The sequence below is a fragment of the Carettochelys insculpta genome, chromosome 3 (genome assembly GCF_033958435.1).
Source record: "Carettochelys insculpta isolate YL-2023 chromosome 3, ASM3395843v1, whole genome shotgun sequence".
NCBI classification, from domain to species: domain Eukaryota; kingdom Metazoa; phylum Chordata; order Testudines; family Carettochelyidae; genus Carettochelys; species Carettochelys insculpta.
In genome coordinates, this window is record NC_134139.1 from 32,734,108 (window position 1) to 32,756,165 (window position 22,058).

The window sequence follows — 22,058 nt, forward strand, 5'->3', positions numbered from 1 at the left end:
TGTCCTTTCCTAAGACATTGTCTTAAAGGCAGAGACAATGCTTAACTAACTGCTCTGCCAACACTTGGCTAATATCCACCCTCACGTAAGCACAGAACCAAAAAAGTCCTGCCCAGTTTCTGTCCTTCTTTGTATGCATTACTTTTTGTCCAATGAGAAACAGAAATTGAAAGCCCAGAACTTTCAAGAAGAGCTAGCAGATAGGCTGGACTAACTAGAGACATCAATTCATTTTTATGAGACTAAGTGCATGTGTAGCATGTTGTGAGATTTAATTGTAACTTATTTTCAAATGAGAAATGTAGTATTTTATTTATTGTATTTGTTTAAGAAAATCATAAAAACGTCAGTTTTTTAATTAAAAAAAAAAAAAAAGTCATTGATTTTCCATCAACCTTGTCTGATCTACCTGGGAAGATGCTTATGCCTCCAGAGATAGCGTGACCATCCATCTCATACTGGGCAGGATGGTACCTTATTCAGGACACTGAAAAGGTGCCCCAAGTTATTTTTTTAAAAGGGACACATTGTCCTATATTTGGCCTGTCTGTCCCCCGCCACACACACACTTCCCTGAGCCTTTGGGAAGCAGGGGGAGCACTGGCAGCTGCCGCTTCCCTGGGGCTCCCAGGGAGAGCCAGTGGCTGCTGCCTCCTTCCCAGCTCCCTGGGGCTTGGAGAAGCTGCCCCTCCCCGCCATACCTCCCTGTCCCATATTTGGGACAGGGAGATATGGTTGCCCTAGCCAAAGAGATCTATTTACCTCACCTGAATTTTGTGGAAGGTTCTACCACCAGAAATTATCCCATACCATCAAAGCCTAAATTTTGTAAACTTATTACAGACAAATTGCATTACTGTAGTTACCAAAGAATGGATGGACACTGTACAAACACATGGCATGTCTACAATGCAAATTAAAGTTTAACTGGAACATGGACAGGTATACCTGCACTACTTTTAATCCAGAACAATAGCAGTGAAAAATGTGGTAATATAGCTAGTAACCACAGTACCTATTCACTACCATCTGTGCATATGCCTGGGGTGGCCCTCCCATTCTGCTACATCTTTTCTACCATTTTCATTTCCGCTAGCTAGATTAAAGCCAGCATGGGTAAGCCTAACACCACTGCACTCATACTTGTAGACAGAGACAGTCTACAAGAATAGGCAAAGGGATTGGAGACAGAGATACAACACACAAATACATGAATATTATGATTTTGGCAGAGTTTACGGAGCGGGAGAAGACATTGTTATACTGGCAAGAGAGTCAGGGTGAATGATTTGCAGTAGCAGTCTGTGTTTTTATGGAAAAATATTTTACATATAATGCTCATCTCCTCACCCTGTTCAGAATACAATAAGACATAACATCTTGATTACAAGTGCAATTAAGAAAATTATTTACTACTATCTGAAAGCAAATCAGCAGCATAAAAGCCACACACTTTAGAAATAATATTTTGTAAGTTAGAAATAAAAGGTGATTTCTACCCTCAAATTAATTATATAACATTAGGGGACTCAATCACCAGTGACAGTCTAGCAATCCTGGATACAAACATAATAACAATGTTTGTTACAACATGCTCTGTAAGAAATATTGAAAGAGATTCCCCTTCTTTAAAGAAAAAGGGGGATTATCAAAAAGTGTGGAAGGACTAATTAAATCAACCAACTAAATGCCGATCACATAAAACATATGTAGTTAAATAATGGCAGTAATTATGAAGATTAAGGACTAATAATATGGGCCAGAAGTACTTGTGTTATTTATTGTAGGAGTGTCTAAAAATCCACGTCAATGCATCTGAATTCTTACATACAACACTCCAGCTACTGCCTGAGGCACAGTCTGCATCTAAACAATCTGTTATTAAACATGATAGTTTTGAAGTTAGTTAACATATGCCATTGACTGAAAGAACCAAATCCCTTCTGCAGTATTGCTAACCCTCAAAATTAAAAAAGTCAAAAGAGACTGGCAACAAAAATCATCATTATTTTTTAAATAACTTACATTAAGTCTTTAGTCTGTCCTTTAATTCTTTTATATTCTCCGTCCCATGTGTGTAACAACTAGCACTGCCCACTCTGAGCTCCAGAGTGGGAGCTCAATGCTGAAGTGTAGTCCCAGAAATGCTTCATGTTACATGAGTGCTATTTCCTCATCCTTCATAGACTAAATTCATTGTCATTATTTCCTCTTTTTAGATATCATTCGCATTACTCATCCATTTTTGTTATCAGGGACAGATCATTTGATTTTTCTGTTACCCATCCAAGGTAAAGTAAATTGTCTTTGCTGTAATTTTGTCTTCCACATGTAAGAATCAGATGCCCTGTCCATCTAAGAGCAAGATTTTAAAACAGAACCAGAAGGTTGACAGGCATGAATGAGAGCAGATGTAAGTGCCATAGGGGAATGAATGCATATTCCTGGAGACAAACTTCAACAGGTAGCCCTGTAAAAATTCCAGTGATGTTGCCCTCTTGCTGTCTATATTCACAGAAACAATACTCCTCACACAAGAACCAAAGGAAACTTTGTTCTAGTAAGCAAAAGTAAATGTAATTTTGCTTCTCCTCATGTGCGTATTTTGTATTAGTTAATTTTTTAACATCCCCCACACAATGAATTTTTCATATTCACACTGAAGCACTGACATAGAAGCTGTGCTCAGATTCTACAGTGATGAATGTTATAGAAAAATATCAGAGAAAGATGAATGCTAACGCCTTTGATGCAGTAAAATGCTGTTGACTAACTGAAGGGGAGGGCATCATTTTTGATTAGCTCTGGAAAGTTGTTCTCCTATCCTGAAGGCTTCTCTGTCACAGTGCCATATTCTTCATCACTAATACTCATGTGCAGATGGACATAAGACAGAGAGGTTGCTTGGCTTGCAATGCCAGCATCATATGGCAGTCAAGGTGTACCTATGTTGTAGGACAGAAAGGTTCCAGCTTTCTCAAAACCAGACAAATATGACTTTGGTTGAGCTGAGATGGGGAGCTCAACCTGTGTGAGACATAGGTGTTGCTGATCAGTCAGGGATGCCTATTCTGATACGTTTAGAGATGTTTATGAAAAATATAGGAAGGAATTAAGATGGCTGCTTGGACCTCTCTCTCCTGCTTCTCCTCACCTCCTCCACAGAAACTGGAATGCCTCTCTTCTCTGCTCCTGTCTCCCTAGAGAAGCCAGAACTTCTCTTCACCCCTGTCTATTGCCAATGAAAGGAACTCAACTCCCCTATTGCGTCTCTCACCCCAAGCCCCACACCCATAGAGAGGAAACACCCCTAGGAAAGCTGTCCCCCTATGTTGCCAAGGGCCCCTAATTACTTTGGCCAATCCCAGGCCTGGATCTCCTTCTGGGGATAATTCTCCTCTTCTTTTCCCTCCTTCATGACAACCCTTCTCTCCTCTTTCTGCTGCTGATGCCTCTTCACAGACACTCACTGCACAGTCTGCAGAGGAGGAAAATTTAGGTGGGCAGGAAGAGGCAAGACACAGGGACTGTCAGAGGAGTGTGGGGTGCTGCTGGATTTGCCACCCAAGCCACAGGCTGTATGCAGCACTCTCATTACCCCCACATGTACTCTGCATGTGCTCTGGAGCACACCAAAACATAGTCCAGTGGAGACCACAGAACATCATGAGGTAGCAAATCTATCTTATGTCAGTTGTGGCCAGTCTCTCCCAGACAATCCTAAAGATACCTGGTTCCTGATATATGCACACAGCCCATCACTTGGGTGGTGAATTCAGCAGTGTCCCAACTTACACCAAAAAATCACTGCAACTTGTTTCTTATCAGGCTCTCACCAAACAGTCCGTGCATGTGCCTGGGGTTCATGGGGAAAACTCACTTCTCCCCTTCACCCTCACCTGTCAGCTGTTTTTGTTTCAAGTGATGGTGAATGACACCCCTCCCCCCCACACACACAGTGTGTATGTTCGCAAAATTAGATTTATTCCTGAATTAGTAACTCTGTAATTACATGTAAGTAGCGGAAATACTATGGAAAATTACTGAAGTCTGGCACCTCTGCAGGGGAAATACCTGGTCTACCTACACAGTATGGACTATTTGCATTTCAACCTCACCACCTCAGTTCAACTTATACTTTGTCTTTCCCATGATTTGCCTTGGTCTGTAATATTCTGCCAAGATACCAACAACGAGTTCTGCAAGATTCCATATCTCAGTCAATGTGATACTCCCTGCATGGAACAGCCCCATCCTTCCCCCGACTCAAAATAATCAGCTGTACCCTTCCGCACTACCACAAAAACCCCCAAATGGTTACATACTTATCCAACCCCCAAATCCAACAACCTTCTACCCCCACCATATCCAAATGCAACAACCCTTCTACGTCTGTGTCATCATACTTCCTACTCCCCAGAGCTGCAGATCCTCCAGATGGCTCCCCTACAGGTCAGCTACTGCTCAGACCAACAGCCATAATGGCAGGCATGTTATCCTGTGACCTCTGGTTCCTAAATTGGGAAGATCTACCCTAACTGCCAGCTCTCTACCAGAGCTGGTATGTGACTGGCAAGGGGAAATGCTTGGATCAGTTGACAAACGTGCTGCTTTCCCCACTAGTAGTAAAGGAACTATTCTCTGTGGTAATCGGGCTTCAGGCTCCTTCCCAGTATAGGCTCTGGGAGGCAGGTATGGTTAGGGACTGTGGGCTGCTGTAGCTGTGGGACCCTGACATGGTATGTCATCATCATCTTGGCTTTGCCTTCTCTTCATGAAGATTAGCAGGAACCTGTAGAGGGACCAAGCACAGGGGAAACATTTGTGCCTCTGTGAGTGCATGGGAAATTCTGGCATAAGGCACAAAGAGTGAGTTCCACCTGCAGCAGCTACTATAGTGGCAACACCGGTTTGCAACTGTGTGCCTGAGAGAGCTCACTCCTTGCCAACCTCACAAAACGAAACTAAGAACTCCTGACCTCATAATGGGGAGTGATATCAATCATTATCAAAATGCATACGTTTATGATCTAAGCTTTACTTCAGTGCCAGTAAAGACTTTTTTAGTAACCCTGCTTAGCACAGAACTCTCCAGCCCACAAAAGAAACTTACACCACTGACTCAGGAAAGGCCTGAATAAAGCAATAGAGCATGATGCAAGGCCTGAAAATAAGTAAACCCAAGCCCCCAGAATGGAGGAAATTACAGTCTAGAGGCAAAAGCCTCTGCAATGAGTTCATATACTAAAAAACCCTTTTCTGCTGCTGGTTTCACTGAACAACCTTCCTGCAGGAGTCACTGCTTCTTCCCCAGTCAGTCAAAGAGAGAGGGAGGTTACGTAGTGATAAGCTGCATATTCTTCCCCTAGGGTCTGAATATAGGAGCTACACAGCAGTCCCAGCCGCCACTAGCACCATAAGCACAAAACCAAACTTGGCTCAAAAATTCTAAGGGCTGCTCCTAGACCACAAGGAAATACCATCAACACAACCCAGTTTGTATCTATATATCCATATTTCCCTCCGACCTTACAGCACCTTGGCTCACTTCCTTTCAGCAGTTTTGTGCTCCCCATTCTTAAGTGCGCCTGTGTAATTAGCAATATGAAACTGATGCTCTCGTCAGTTCTCTGGGGTTTTCTTGTCAAGCCATGAGTACTCCCCACAGCACATTCATAGTTCTCCATTGCCCATGGGATGGCAAAAAGAGTGAGAGAAAAGAACAGACAAATATTAATCTCCCCTCCAGCCCCTCCAACAGAAGTTTGTTGCTTCCACCACACACTGGCTTCCCACAGGAAGGCAGGACATAAAAATGCACGTAACCCAAAGCTGCTAGAGAAAAGGCTGAAAAGTTGCTGCAAGCTGCCTCTCTCTTCAGTTCTGATACTGCAAGGAAGGCTTGAGCTAGCCAATGAGTTGCTGGTGGAAGATCAATCTGTCTATGGTGTCCTCACAAAAATGCAGGCCCCTAACTCCAAACCTGTCCCATAGTCTGAAAGGAACATCAAAACTGTACTGACCAAGACTGGATTGGTTTCACACTGTAGTTCTTGCTCCTATGCAAGAATCTTGAGAAGAACGGGCAATACAGTATAGGTACTATCCCAGTTGTGAAACATTCCCTACAGCAAATTTTTAAAATGAACTGACAGATGAAGGCATATGGGAAGCTATATGAAAACCAGCAATCATGCACCAAACTTAAATGCATAGGATTTTACCCTACTTCTGATGTCAATCCCAGAGCATAAGAATCACCCTCTATAACAAGCCCAACTCTTTGCCCTCACATATATATAATTATTTAATTACCAAATAGAGTCTGAATATGCACAATATTGCATGTATATCATATACAAATCTGGGGAAGAAGCCCTATGCAGAAAACAGCAGTTAGCATTAGATTATCACATTTTACCCCAATGTAAAAGGTATGCCCAGATTGACAGTATATTGACTAACATGGGTGTCTCTCTGTTATTATACTCAGATCTGTTTTTGATTTGCAAATCCAGCTAGCATGAGGTAAGAGATTATTTGGAAATAAAATAAAGTGAATTAAATATTCCTTGAAAATAGTAGGGTAAATCTTTTAAAAATGTCAAACTGTGAGCTGCTAAACATGACAATGTCCTATTTGCTTCTTTCTGTATCCCCCAGAGCCCATTGTGTCAGAATCTAGTCATCATGAAATGTAGCAGGTAAACTATTCTGCAGTTTCCTGTCCAGAGTAGATGCAACAAGAATGTTTCACTTGAACAGCAGCCGTCCATGGCAATGCAAATAACCCTCACTGTGAGCGACTCCCTCTACAGGTAAGAGGATAGCTTAGTCTCAGTGGCTGCAGAAATTTCACCAAGTACCAGTGCCAACACAACAGTGGGCTTGAGGATATGGACATTTACCTGCTAGGACTGTTCACGTCTTTAACAGCTCACCAAGAATTCTCTGGATGGTAAGGACTTGTGGTTTCTTGTAACTAAGGGCTTTGGTTGTCCTCATACAATTGTTCCAGAACAATGTGCACCACAAAATCATAATCTAGGACAGCAACGTCCAACAGGAATTCAAAAATTGCCGTACTTGTGGTTGTCATCTTTCCATATTTGCCACATTATATTATACAAAAAACTTCATAGAGCCAGGTACTCCCAGCTCCCAAACCCCATTCTAACTGAATGCCCCCCACCCAGAGCCAGGCATCCTCAGCCCCGCTCCAACCCCCTTCTAACTCAATGCCGGCAATTCACCAGAGGCTCCGGGGCCGCCACTGCTGGAGCTGCCGCATGTTTCTCTCACCAAGCAGTGGGGCGAATGTGTGGAGCGGGCAGGCAGCACTTCCCACACGGGACTCTGAGAAGTAGAAGAATTTAAAAGGTTCCAAGAGCCACGTGCAGCTCAAGAGTCATGGATTGGCCACCCCCACACTTTGCCACAACACTGTTCTAGTCGCCAAATGTGGGCAGCATTGAGCACATGGGACACCCAATCTAGGATTGACATACCAATGAAACTAGGCCTTAGAGAGAGAGAGAGAGAGAGAGAGAGAGAGAGAGGACTCCTTACCAATAGCAGAATACTAACCCCCTGCACCAAGCTGGAGCAGGAACCCAAGATTCCCCCCTCTCACTTGGAGAGGAAAGAGACTGAGCATAGCACCCATCTAGCCAACAGTCCTAGACCCAAGTTCAGGAAGCCTGTGTATACTGAATCCCTCCTACAGGCTCCATCAGTGTGCCCTCATATGACCAAACAGGTCAGCTCATGAGCTGGCCCTTAAACTAGAAAGAAAATATGTAGTAGTCTCATCACCAGTAGGCCTCCATTCCTTGATCTAAAACTCTCTATTCCATTAGCATGGCGAGTCCCCATCCCCCACACCAATCTTCTGTCAAGATTCACATTTCATCCTTAAATCATGGCTGTGTCAAAAAATAAAATAATAATAGTAATAATCACCACAGCATCGGCCTTAACAGCGAACTTCTGTCATTATTCTAACTCTATTAAAACACAGCTGTATGTGTATTTTTGCAAATCTTGTTATCACTAAACAGAATTTGGAGAATCCCTCTCCCCCCCACCCCACACACACATGCATACTTTTGACTGTTTACACATTTAGTCCAAGAGGATGTCCTCATTTTTTAAATAGTCTGACTAATGACTGTAGTATTAGCAGGGAAAAAATGACTTGAGAATAAAAATGTAGACAAACCACTGTCTGCTAAAATCCCATAGTGGGACAAAGACAAACATTAGGATTCAAACCCCACCTCCACCCTCCCCCCCCCTCAAAAATCACAGCAAAACTTGGAGAAGTCACAGAGTTAAGGACGTAATTAATGGCATACAGTACGTGCAGCAAATTTTGCCCTTTCCCTGTTTGCAGGATATCCCAGCATATATTCATATTTGACAGTTTGAGATGTTTAAAAAAAATGGATAGTCACAGTGACATGTTCACGGATACAACATGCTAAATTTGACTTGCATAACCACTTAATACTGACACAGGTCATATGGCATTGTTTCTATTCTCTGATAGGATAAGCATGTATCATGAAAAAGTGCTTGAAGAGCCATTAGGTAGCAGATAAACGGGACCAGCAAAGCATAACACTTTAAACCTTTTTTCCTTTCTGGACTATTAAGGCCTTGCCTTGATTTTCTCTAACCTTATTATTCCTAAGGGAAAAAATACTTCAGAATTTATTGACTAGTTTCATTATTTAAATGTAGGGTTTTTTTGGCTCGTATTTACATGTGCTTAGGTGATCTTAGTTGCAAAATGTGTGGTCTGAACCCTGTATAGCTTAAATTAATGTCTCAAGGCTATGAGATGGATACTGGGAAACTCGTCACTCCATATGAAATATGTCATTTCCAGTGTGAATATTTGCACAAGACTAACATTTGCTAGTCACAAGTATCGGATGTCTAAGCTTAGAGTTTCCATTTGTGAACATTTAGATGAATAAAACTCCACTGCTTGAATATTTGTGAAGAGCAAATACAGAAATGTGTCAGTGTGAGCCTAAGTGACTTAATTTTTGTTAATCTCCAACTTTTTTTAGTGGTATTTGAACAGCTCTATTCAAAATGATGCATCACAAATTTAGCAAGTAACTTGCTTACCACTCAAGCTCTGAGGTAAACGAAGCGAGATCACTCTAGGTCTGGAGGTGACAAACTAAATTTGAGTCTCTTAAAAAAAAAAAAAAATGTATTGAGGTGTAGTAAGACATTTAATTTTAGCTAGTGGACCTGTTACTCTCTACATGAGCAAAAAATGTGTGTTTTACAACCAAGTTCTTTGGAGCTAATTCAGGAGAGCTCAGGAATTCAACACAAATCAGAAACTACTGTTGGCCCTGTTTGATGTAACAGACCCTTGATTATGGAGTCATTCATAAGATACCCCAAAAAGAGAATCTACGGAAGACACTCTCACTGAAAGTAACCCTTATTACAAGTGAAGGAGAAAAGGAAAAAAGCCACTAAAATTATTAAAAGAATGTTCCTCTGAAATAAATTATCCCTTTTATTTTAGCCTTATAAACCTGGTCTTCACAAGTTCTGAATTGGGTTATAGCCATATTTATTCATCACAGCATAAATCTTTACCACGCTAGTAAAATGAATTAATAACTTCATCTGCTATAATTTTTGCTGAAACAGGCACTTGTTATAGAGTCTTTCATATGTCTGTAACTTTTAAATTGTGACTGTTTAGAACTCTTCGCATGGCATGTGTTTATAGACTCCACTGACATGCAAAGACAGAGACATCATAATTAACTTTGGTTCCACAGGATAGCCAGTATGCGTTCTACAGAGGCACTGGTATGATCCTACAGATAGGGGTCGCAATCATAAGGTCCAGCTTTCCGCTGAAAAACAATAGAGCTGCCTGAAAAGGAAGGGTCATGGGAAATCCATAAGCAGAGCACAGGAACGAGTTTAACCAGCAAGAGATTTAAATGCTGCCCAGTTACCTAGGAAGAGTACCCACAGCCTGTGTTTCCACTGGTGGTGCACATTTACACACACCTCTGTGCACAATACAACATTTATTCCATGTATGGACAGAAAAAATTAGAGGGAACATTGGTCACAACCCCCTTTTAATGGGATTGCCAGGGCTGATATAAGACTTGCTGGGAAAGAGGCTGAAGTCCCAAGCCCCACATCCCAAGGAGTTCAGCTCTGGGTAGCAGGTCTCAGATTACAGGCCCAGCACTTCGACCCTGGGGTGGTGGGGCTTCAGCAGACTTAGACTTCAGTGCCTGATCGTAGGGTCATGTAGTGATTTCTGTTGACCAAACTGGGCCACAGTGCAATGAAGTTTGAGAACCCAAGTTAAAACTTTATTCTCTCCCCAAAGGTCACCAAGTTACCTACTTCTTCTGTAACATGAATTTTAAGGGATATTGTATTACTGTACTGTAACGTACAAAAGTTCATTACATCAAAACAGTATTACCACATATAAAGAATCTGATTACTTTTGTCTGGGGTCCGGAGGTTTTCATCTGGTAGCACACATGGGCTTTAAACTTCAAACACCTGAAATAATCCACTTTTAGGTGTGGGGTGGGGTGGGGGAAATAAACTATCCTCCAGAAAAGAAAAGTACTGCTTAACCAAGCTATAGTTCTCATTTGTTCCCACCAAAGCAAGTCACTGATAAAACCGAAACCATTTTAGACCACTTACTGTAATCGGCCTGGGTAAAAACCTTAATGAAAGCATCATTGTAAAAGCTAGTAATGTGGTCATACTGTAATGCCAGCATATCCTTTCTTTGTACAAAGACATTACAAGATTAAACTGTTAAACTCAAGATAGTGTCAACATTAGCAAAATAACTGGCATTTTTCTGAAAGCTTTTGAGAAGCATGCTCAGTTTACATCTCTACTTCCTGTTCCTATCTTTCCTCTTTGCATTCTTTCAAACAAAAATTACATTACTTTAATGTTGTTATAGCATTTCAGTATCAGGATAGAAATTCAGGACAAGCTTTTTGAATCCCTAGTCTGTGGGTTTTGTTCACAAAGCAGTTGTGGAACCATCATATAAAGTGTATTAAAATCTTCCTATACTTTAAATATTCATGTACATTACAATATTTTGGTATGTGCAATTTACAGTATTTTTTCCATCAGAAAAAGGCCACTGACAGAGTAAAAACTGAAACTCAGTCCCACAAACTCCTTTGTCAGCATCCCTAGAGGGTTTCTAAAAACAAGGATGCTGCAATTGAACAAATAAAGGAAGAAGCAACATCAGCTACCAACACACCAGCTTATCTCCTAACTGCACTCTTTGGTATGAAATCTTGATGCAGGCTTAAGGCAAGATCTTGACAGAACCACATCAAAGTTCACATTCATGTATTTTCAGTGTAATTTTAAAATGGCTAGTGTCCCTATATATCTATGCTCAATGTTTCGTTCCTAAGTTGATGTTACAAAATTAACTCCATCATAAAACACAAAAAAGAGGGAAAAAAAAGTTTACAAATGTCCAGAGCATAAAAATGTTATTCAATGTTATTTTTCTTCAAATTAAAATTAACCAAACCTTTTTTTTTTTTTTAACCTAGTCAGCTACCTTACTGACTATAACAATGATACTGAAAAATACTCAAGTAATATACATATATATTTTTTTTAACAGGATGTTCTCATGCCAACAAAGCTGAGTGGTCAGAACTAACTCAGTTTTCACAGTAACTGAAGACAACCCCTTTGTTGCTTTTTTTAGTTCATGTGATGAAACACGCTCATTTCAGTTTCAAACATTAAATTGTATTTTCACCACTAATCCTAAAAATATTAATCCAACTTACTCTTGTTTATGTTAGTGTGGATATGATAAAGTGGAGAATATTTGCAGGATTTGGTCAGACTCCTGAGGAGTTAAGGGTTGTTTGTTTTTTTTCTTTCCTTTGAACTAACGTTATGTAACGTTATGTCTAATACTAAACTAGTAAGGTTGGTAATTGGGCCATTTTAGTAATAGGAAGGCATTTTCTCCCTACTGATTTGATGGAGAAACAGATTTTCCTACATGAACCCACTTTATCTGGGGGTTAATGCTAGACAGTTTTCCCACAATCTTGAAGAAACTATGTGGCTTCTCCAGTCAATGAAAAAATTGGGCTAAAGTCTCAACTCAGTTACATGGATATAAACATGGAGAGACTCAATCAACTTATATCATCGCATTTACATCACTATTAATGATCTTAGAATCTGCTCAGTGGTTGCAAAAATGTGAGATTTTGACTATAAGAAGAAAAAAAAAAAAAAAAACAACCAAGCCTGAGAAAGGATATTTTAAACAAACAGATGAATTCTGCTTTCCTTTCCTATAACAAACACAACGGCGCAGCTCAGAATCATCTTTGTTCCATCCTTCTGAAGTCTAACCCTACTTAGATTTGTCAATGACTTCAATATATGTGTAACAGTTGGAGTTTTTTGTTATTATGCTCATTATTTTTACATCTCACTCAGAATGTACTCCACATGAGTAGGTTGGTTTAGAGATTTACCTTATAGTTGAAAATGTCTGCTCCGCAGTACAAGTGGTTGTCTGTTCTATTTTTATTTTCAGCAGGCATACATAGTGTGCTACATACATACATACATTTTTACAGGTACTTATGAGTTAAGTTCCTAAATGCCTTTAAAAGTCTGGCCCAAATTAAAAGCAGTTTAAAAAGTACATTTAAGAGTTTACTAAATATGACTAATGCACTAAAATATTCCAGACTAACACTTTGATTCAATACATATTTTTAAAAGGTAAAATCCTCTCCACTATAGTGCTATTTATTCTCATCCTACATTTAAGTATCAGTTAAGTTTTGCCTCCTTTCAGCTCAGGGTACCAGCATGAAAACTAGAATAAAATATGACTATTAACCAAATTCATGGAACATTACATATTTTAAAATTTCATTATTAAAATTTCTCATAGAAATGTATTGCATTACCACCACTTCTGAGATTTTACAAGTCATACTTTGAGTATTTTATCTAGTTTCTAAATGCTATCTCACATAGCTGCACAAGAGGTACTGTGCTTATGATATTATAAGACATGAGTATTTGTATAAAACGCAGAGAAAAAGGATCATTAACATTTGTTATGCATTCAGGACCTCCTGACAGTCAAAATCATAGTTTTTACACGATTGTTATACATTATAATAATGTATTCTAAGAGAATAGCAGAGGTGGGCAAACTTTTTGCCCTGAGGGCCCCAAAGAATGGAAATTCTATAGATGACCATGAATGCTCACAAAATTGGAGTTGGCATGTGGGAAAGACCAAGGGCACCAGTTGGGGATGGGGGCAAGGGATTTGGGGTGCAGGAGGGTGCTCTGGGCTAAGACCAAGGGGTCAGAAGAGTGTGAGGGGGGAAAAAAATCAGGGCTCAGTGGTGCAGGCTCCTGGCTGCATATACTCTTCAAACAGCTCCCAGAAACAGTAGCATGTGGAGCCATGTCAAGTGGCTCTGTACATTGCCCACCCCGCCATCCGCAGGCATAGCATATGCAGCTCCCTTTGGCCATGGGTCCCAGCCAATGGGAGCTACAGGGCTGGAGCTTGGGGTGAAAGCTCTGGCTGCCCCTATGTATAGGAGCCACATGGGGGGACATGCTGATGCTTCTGAGAGCTGCACAGAGCAGGACAAGCCTCAGACCACACTCTCTAGGGAGTGCTGGAGGGCTGATTTAAAATGGATGATAGGCCAGATGAGGCCCTCAGACCATAGTTCACACACCCCTGCCATAAGGGTATTAAGGTTGTCTTACCTGGGTTTGCACTAACCACTATTCACAACAAAAGTAGCGTTCATTACCATTCTGAAACCAAGCAGCTATGACAGACTATTATTCCAAAACTGAATGCAGTTAATATTTTATTTGTGCGATGCCCCAAGTTGTCTGGATAGTTAACAAAAAAGTAACTTGAAGGCTCCTTCACTCAACAAAATCCCAAACTAAGCTGCAGAACATTTCACTAACCTGCTTGCCAACATTCAGCAAACACAGATATGTGGAAGGATGGATGATGCTTTGATTAAAGCATTGGACTGAAATGCAGGACTGGAACTAAATTCAGCTCCAGGCTTTGTCACAGTCTCCCTGCATGACCTCTGGCAAGCCCCTTAGTCTCCCTATGTCCCATCTGTATCCTGGGATAATAGTACTTGCTTTCTCCTCTCATCTACTCAGACTGAGCTTCTTTGGGTAGGGACTGTCTTTTACTCAGTGTTTTTCCAATGCATGGTACTAAGGAACCCCAGTCTTATTTAAGAATTTCTATGCCAGTGGTGGGTGACCTGTGGCCCAACAGGGTTCTACGTGTACCACACAAGATATTTTGTTTACCATTGCCCATGAGCAGGGTTGCCAGACTCTGCTGGTTTCCTTCCTCAGTTTTTTCTACTGGTATTTCTAAAGTGACATGCACTTAAAGCAAGAGCACATCAAGTGAGGTGCATGCCGATTGCACACAACATTGACTCCGAGAGCTGTGAGCTTCTTGGGCAGCCAATCAAAGCCTTGCTCCAATTTACGCAGCACTTCCCACAAATGCAGTTAATGAAACCATCCTGAGAGATCATCTTAGTTACGTCAGTCTTGCAGCCCACTCACTAGCCTAAGTTGCCTTTCATTGTTCTGAGATACCACAAAAAACACTCACTACCTATACCACACAAGTCTGGAACAACTACTGAAGACAAGTCTGGACCACTACAGGGCTAATTTATGCCGATGAACAAGTAGGTTTACAATGTTTCAGAGTCACAAGATCTTAATGGAGAAACCGTCTCCTAACTTCTTAAAATGACAGTGCAGGACAATCAGCAAACCCATTCCTGTTGATTTCAGCTGCTGTAAAAGCACATAAGCTAAAATCATAATAATAGTAATAGTAATAATAATAATATGGTATATGTGCACAGGAGCATCATACATCAGAAGATCTAAAGGGCTTTACAAACATTAACAATCAGGTACTTCCCTGCAGAGGGGAACTCAAGCCAAAGGATACAGAATGGAGAAGTGTCTGATCCAAAGCATATTCCCCAGTTCCTTAGGACAACAAAGAAACTGCTTCACCACCTCCCCTCAGAACTATATATTCTAGGTGTTGGGATGCACACGTGAACAGAGCCAAGTAACAGTTGCTCTGCACTACATGCCTTGGGTGATCCATAATTTCAAAATAAAAACAAAAAAGAGACTATTCATTGGTAGAGTATTTAGGGGGCAGATTTTGTAGCCATTAGTAAAATTTACATAAAAGGGAGATCTACCAGCCAAGCAAATGTCATTGGCACACAGAGTCCCCACTTCTTTCATGTCATTCTGTGGATTCAACTCTACAGGGGAATTGGGGGGGGGGGGGGGAACGGTTTAAAGACTCACATGCAAAAAAAAAAAAAAAAGTCAGGCATGGTGGAAGACTGTGTGTGAACACAGTACAGACCCACTGGGGCGAAGTCCTTGAGGTGCATGTGCACTCACACAGCAGTCAATTTAACCAGCTCAGTTGGCAGGGTAGTTTCTTAAGGTGTGTATTCTGCATGTGTATGATAAAAAACAACGCTCTTGGTTACTGGGGACAATTATCATAGACATCCTCCTCTCCAGGCACCAAATATTTGTCACCTGCTTGAAACAGTATTGACTCACTTGGACTCCCTTCCACAGCTACTATTTCACCATTTCAAGGGCTCACAGCCAAGGACAGCATTGCTCCCGAAGGAATATTAGAAGCTAACAGAATTATTATCCATGTAACAGGCTGAGTCTGTGACCAAGTTTCAATTTTGGCCCCAGTTCAAGAAGTTCTGCTTCAGCAGTTTTACCGCTCACAAAGTACCTGTCAGGACCATGACACCCCCTTCTAAAAATTGCAAACTCTTGACAACACGCAGCAAGGTCAGTGTTCAGCAAATAATGTCACCCCCCCAAAAAACACAACTCACTTCCCAAGAGGGGGGGAACACACCACACACCTGAAGAAACCACACCCCATGGAGTTGGTTAAAGTGACGGCTGTGTGAATGTCCCACTGCTCATTCCCAGGGCCTATTATGTTTAGTCCTCTATAGCCGAAGAAGCCAGCTTCTTATACAGCAGGGCTAGTGGCACATGATTCCCTAATCTTTAAAGGCCTACATACTTTCTTTTTAAAATAATGCAGACCACAGATGACAAACAAGAAGCATGAGTGGGCATTCCAGCTCTGGGAGGGCAGGAGAGGAGTGGGGACAGAGTGTTAGTCAGCGATTTGAGGTGTTCTGAAAGCGCTGGAAGGAGAAAGTGTGGAGCTTCAGTGCCCCAGCGGAGGTACATTGGGTAGGGAGGCAGACAGGGGTCCATGGGCTGAAGGTGGAGCCCCACGGGGCTGCATGCTGCCTGCAAGCTGCAGGTTGTTCACCACTGATGCAGACCCTTTTCCACCCAAATGGGAACTCACCATTTCTTTTTCCATTCCTTTGGAACTATGGAAGAGGTATTTTTATGCTACAAGCCATTTGCTCCCTCTTAGACAGAGGAATGTCCTCTGACAAAAAGGAAGCAATGTCCTTTTTATTCAAATTACACTTTTTCAAGATTGATCTACTTCGGACCAAGTCACGAAACACAGCTTTAGCACCTGTAATTAGAAATACATCTTGCTCTATGAGCCCTTCAGTATTTATGAGCAGAAGGACATATACGTCTGCAATGAAACATTACTGCTGCATGCTTCCTAACAGGTCAACAGTACAACACCACTGCAGAACTGAACAATATAGTCTACAGTTATTTGCATGTCTATTTACAAGTTCCTCTAATAATGTAATATGTGCTAAGCAGAGCAGATAGCTATGATGAAGTACAATGGAAGCTTACAAACGTGTGTTTACTCATGCAAATGCATAATCACTCAGAGAGACAAAATTCTGTCTACACTCCTACACTCATACAATTCAACCACACCAAAATTTGTAACTTTTCAGTGACAATAAGCAACTCTACAATGGCATAATTTGGTTTAATATTCGAGAGAATTGATGGGGATTCTGAAAAGCATGAGCTTAATTCTGAGGCATTACCAACAAGACAAATTCTAATTTTATGGATTTACTGTGATATTTCAGAAGCACCCATCATTTTAAAAAAAAGGTTAAAAAATATTGAACCTGGCTCTATAGGGGTACAGTAGGTGCTGAATTGCCCTTTTAATGGGATTTTGCACCCACTCTGTTCACTGCTTTATAAATCAAACATATTTAAAAAAAAACACACACACACACACACACACACACACACACACACACACACGACTCAAGCTAGCAGTAATGGCCAAAGAGCAACACATGAAAAATCACAGGTTCATAATTTTACAAATGAAACAAAAAGCCTTCTGTAATATGTTTCAATATTTTCTACAATAAAAGTCAACTGGTTTCCAAGTCTGCCCAAATTTTATTTTTCTGTAACATTTTTCTGAGTTTGTTTACAACTGTATCGTTGGCAGAAATGTAAACACATAAAATGATTACACTATACATGTTTTTTCCAGTTACAAATCACAGGTGTAACTTTGCTGTATGGGAGTGGACAAAACATTCTCAGAACTGCTACAGCAGGGGTCAGCAACCCCTTGCACAGGTGCCAATTATGGCATATGAGTCCATTTTCATCAGCACATGACATGAGAGGTGAGCTCTGCCCTGCCCGTTCCCCCATGCAGACAGGAGCCTGCTCAGAGTCATGCTGCCTGTGGATTAACAGAAGACCAGCTAATGCTACTAACCACCACCTAAATGGTAAAGTTTTGCATCTTTATTTATTTGTTAATGAAGCTGTTATAAGTAGGACTATCAGTGACTTTAAAAAGCATCACCAGCACTCAGACCGTACCTAGAAGTCTAAAGGCCAAATTTCAGCACTCCACCTCAAAAAGGTTGCTGACTCCTGTGCTGTAGTATCTGCCTCAAAATTAATACAAAAAGGAAAAAGGAGTAGTGCCACTTTATAATCTATCGTTGTGGTGTTAAAAAGGAAGTCAAGTAATTCTTAGAATAGATACAGCCATGGATCGCATAAAATATAAAAGTTAAAGCCAGTCTATACTGCAGAATTTAATATGTCAGTAAATTGGATATTACTATATTGGCCTATTGTACCATAACTGTGAAGAATTGCTTGTCAGAATAGGATAAATCAGAGCCCCCATTCATGCCACTGTGCCCAGGCACAAGCTGCAGCAAAGCTGAATGCCAGTGCTCCATGCACTGACAAATTGCAAGATAAAGCCTATGTCATCATCACAGTGTTCTGGAACTGTATTCAGCCTCAGAGTCAAATTCACCACTGGCCTAAGTAGATGCAACTCCAGTGAGTAAATATTCTGTCTACACAGAGAAGACCAAATAATGTTACCACACAGTGCTCTGACAAGGCAAATTTTGTAATATAGACAAGGTATACTGTGGTCATGTAACCTAATTTTCAGTTAACAACATTGTATTAAAGATTAACTGAACTAGTCACAGCACAAACTATTTTCTCACATAAAAAGAACAAGAGGGTGAGAACTATAAAAAATAGAAATCTGCTAAGGTGTAATGAGTTACAGTTTATATAATACTTAAAATTATAATAATTTTTTTCTTTAACAGTTTACTCCACTTGGTTCATCTTTCACTTCTGTAACCCAATTTTCTGTTGGGATTCGTGTTATAAGATACATGCTTATTATTAAAAAGGACTACTTGAGCATGACTTTCAAAAGGACTTGAATCATCTGAATTCTATTCAGGTTCTTCCAACTTCCTTTCTATTTAATTTCAGAAACCACAGCAATGATTAAAAACCCCAGCATCTGCCATTTTCATACGTGTGCCATGTTGTATTAATTTTCAACCAAAAATGCAAAAAATATTGTCAATGAAATTAAGTCCTCACTGGCCCTTAAATTTCAGATCTCTTCACCTTCAAATCACATGACCAAATTCAGTCCAGGACAGTACTGACTCCAAATTTTTAATCTACAGATGACCACTATTGCACCAGGCTAGAAGTCCACAATTGAGCTGCAGAAAAAATGGAAACTATGTACGAGTGACTGATGAGGATGTGACAGTGGACTGACAAAGCCACCAAAAGAGCACTTGAATAATTTTCAGTGGTGCAGCTGCACCATTACAACTGAGAGATGGAGGGACTGCAGAACAGAACACATCAGTGGCACTGATGGTGGACTACAGTGCTGGGGATCCCACCCCAGTCAATCGGTCAGAACCAAAAGTTGCAACTGCAGTGGTAGCTGGTATTGCTTTGATGACCAGCATCAAATGATTATAAGTAGTTCTCAGTACAGATCCCAGTGGTGTAGTGTGAATGTCAAAAACCACCATAACATTCTGCTTGACACTGAGCATTTAAATGGACACAGAAACTGAATTATTGACTCTCACCTCCAGAAGTCACTTGTCCACATCAGGACTGAGCAGCTATGTGAGTTCACACTGTTGCTATCTCACTGCTCCTGTTCTAAGGAGAGGCAAGACTTCAGCTTCCAGAACTGTCAATCTGGCACCTTTCACTAACTCTAAACTCACAAAAAATATTTTATATGTAAGTGTCTGATCTTTACCAATGGCCGTTTGCTAGCATCATGATGGATATAACAATGGGAAATCACCTAGGAGTATTTTCAGGCTCTGCTCCAATAATTTATTCTTGCAGAGGATAAAATTAAACATTACTCCTTTAAACTCTAGAGAAGCAAAATTATTATTTGTTTACATTTTTATACTGTGCCCATCCTCAGAGCATCTGAACACTTCATAGTGTAAACAAACAAAGAATACGTTTGACCCAGACAGCTTTCTCCTGCACACCAATATCTAGCTACTACTCAGGGATATGCATCTGCACACTCACATTCTCTCTGATGTGACTATATCTAAACTACCTCCTACCTGGTTTTCCTGTAGGGTTGCTGCTGGAAAGATACCAAAGCTAAGAGAGCCATCTAAAAATAAAAAAAATGTAGAAAAATGAGAACCCTTGATTTTTATGCACTAAGGGCCTGATCTCAGGCCCACTTAAATCTATTGATGACAACAGATTTTAGACCAAACTTTTCCTATATGTATTTATCATATGAGAATCAAATGAGCCCACAAATATTTAGTTGAGATCAGCAATCTAAGGCTATGTCTACATTAGAGCGATCTGCCGACAGAAGTTACAGTCAGAAAATCTCCCCCAACAAAACTTGTCGACAGATTGTGACCACACTGCAAAGCAGATCAAAAGAGTGATCTGCTCTGTTGACAGAGCACAGCCAGACTGTCCGGCTGCTCTCTCAACAAAATGGCAAAAAAGAAGCACAGCAAACAGGGCTGCCCAGTTTCCCGTAAGCCTTTGTCGACAGAAGGCCCCCTGGAACATCCAGACTGGCTTTCTGTGGACAGAGGCATTCTGCCTCATGGGAGAGTGGCAGAACGGTGTCAACGAAAGTGCCATGTTCTGTCAATTTACTGTGGACAGAACGCCTTGGGAATGTGGATGTCTCACGTGTTTTGTCAACAAAGCTTTCTAGTGCAGACATAGCCTTAGAGTATATAATCAGATATTTTGCAAGTCTCCATGATATAAATGCATGTGCTTTATTTCAGTGTGAGATAAATACACAACACAGCCCCAGCACATGGTTACTAACACAGCAGTAGATCTGGGCAGGGATTGAGACACATTGTCATCTGATTTCTGTACAAAAATCCTGTAGTGATAATAGCGGGTAGGGAGATGGACAGGACTCTGTTTCTAGTTCCAGGATCTCACACAGACAGAAAAGTAGACTGGCCTCAATTTCAACAAGCCAAACATTGAAATTAATGTCACAAGCTGTTTCAACCTCACATTCCCAAACTTCAGAGAATTTAATGATGGCTGTACAGCCAGATCAAATTGAAAACCGCACCAAACCACTACTGTAGGCAGGTATAACTTTAACTGAATTAAACCCAGTTATGCCAACAATGATTTTAGCCTTCAAAAAAAATGTTTGAATTACATCCTTCCACAAGTAATTTGCCACAGTCCACTCTAATCTCCAGGGAAGAGATTTTGTAACAAATATATCTGAAGTTAAAAAGGGAGTAAGGACAACTGACCAAAATAAAGACAGATACTATGCAGACTGGAAGAAATACAAAGATCCCTGGATGATTGAACAGTCTAGCTAAAAATTTAACCAAAACTTAGAACTGATGTAAACCAAGTTGAGATGAATTCAAAAGACACCACTGGAAATTTTTTGAATGTGTGAAAGTTACTTTTATCACACTCAGATAACTCATAAGCAGCTACACAATTTGACCAAAACTTTCCACTGAATAAACAGTGATTTCTCAAATTAAATTCCTCCAAGCAGAGAGAATTTAAGTGTTTGTGAACTGATATGTACACCTGTTGTGCACTAAAGGGTAATTTTCCAAAAGTTTCTGCTTGGCAAATGGAAGCAGGAGTTTATAATAAAAACAAACAGAGATCCTTTGTAAGTGCAGCATTGTTAAAAATCATGTCAGAATTTAGTGTTTCACACTAAAGCACATGAAAAACTTCCCAATTAAAAAATGCATTAAAAATTAAGCCTAAGTGTATACGACAGGCAGAACAATGTTCAGTACTAATAACATGTAAGCACAGGTTTCTAAAACTTTGTTGCATAATTTATTAATTTCATACCACCGTTTTACACGTTAAGGCAGAAAACACTACTGCAAGATATCTGAAATGCTTCTCTCTGTTACCTATCTCAGAATATTTTAACTTGAAAATATAATGGAAACAATATTTACTGAAGTTTCACAACCTAAAAAGTCTCTAACTATAGTTGAATAAAGATATACATCTGCCAAGCATCATAAAGACTTACAGTAAGCAGAGACTTACCAGTACTTCATACATAGTATGTGTGTCACTGACTCAATCTGAAAGTTTCTTTCATTCACATG

At 40.5% G+C, this 22,058-nt stretch overlaps 1 protein-coding gene across 8 annotated transcripts in view; it reads right to left on the reverse strand.

Moving 5' to 3' along the window:
• TRERF1 (transcriptional regulating factor 1) overlaps nt 1–22,058 on the reverse strand; it is a 150,474-nt gene that overhangs the window by 112,055 nt on the left and 16,361 nt on the right. Inside the window, exon 2 of one of the 8 annotated variants that reach the window (XM_074989585.1) lies at nt 20,016–20,068. The exons of the other annotated variants lie outside the window; for them this stretch is intronic. The gene's annotated coding sequence lies outside the window, so the exon portion shown is untranslated. The remainder of the gene's footprint in view (nt 1–20,015; nt 20,069–22,058) is intronic. 8 annotated transcript variants of the gene reach the window in all.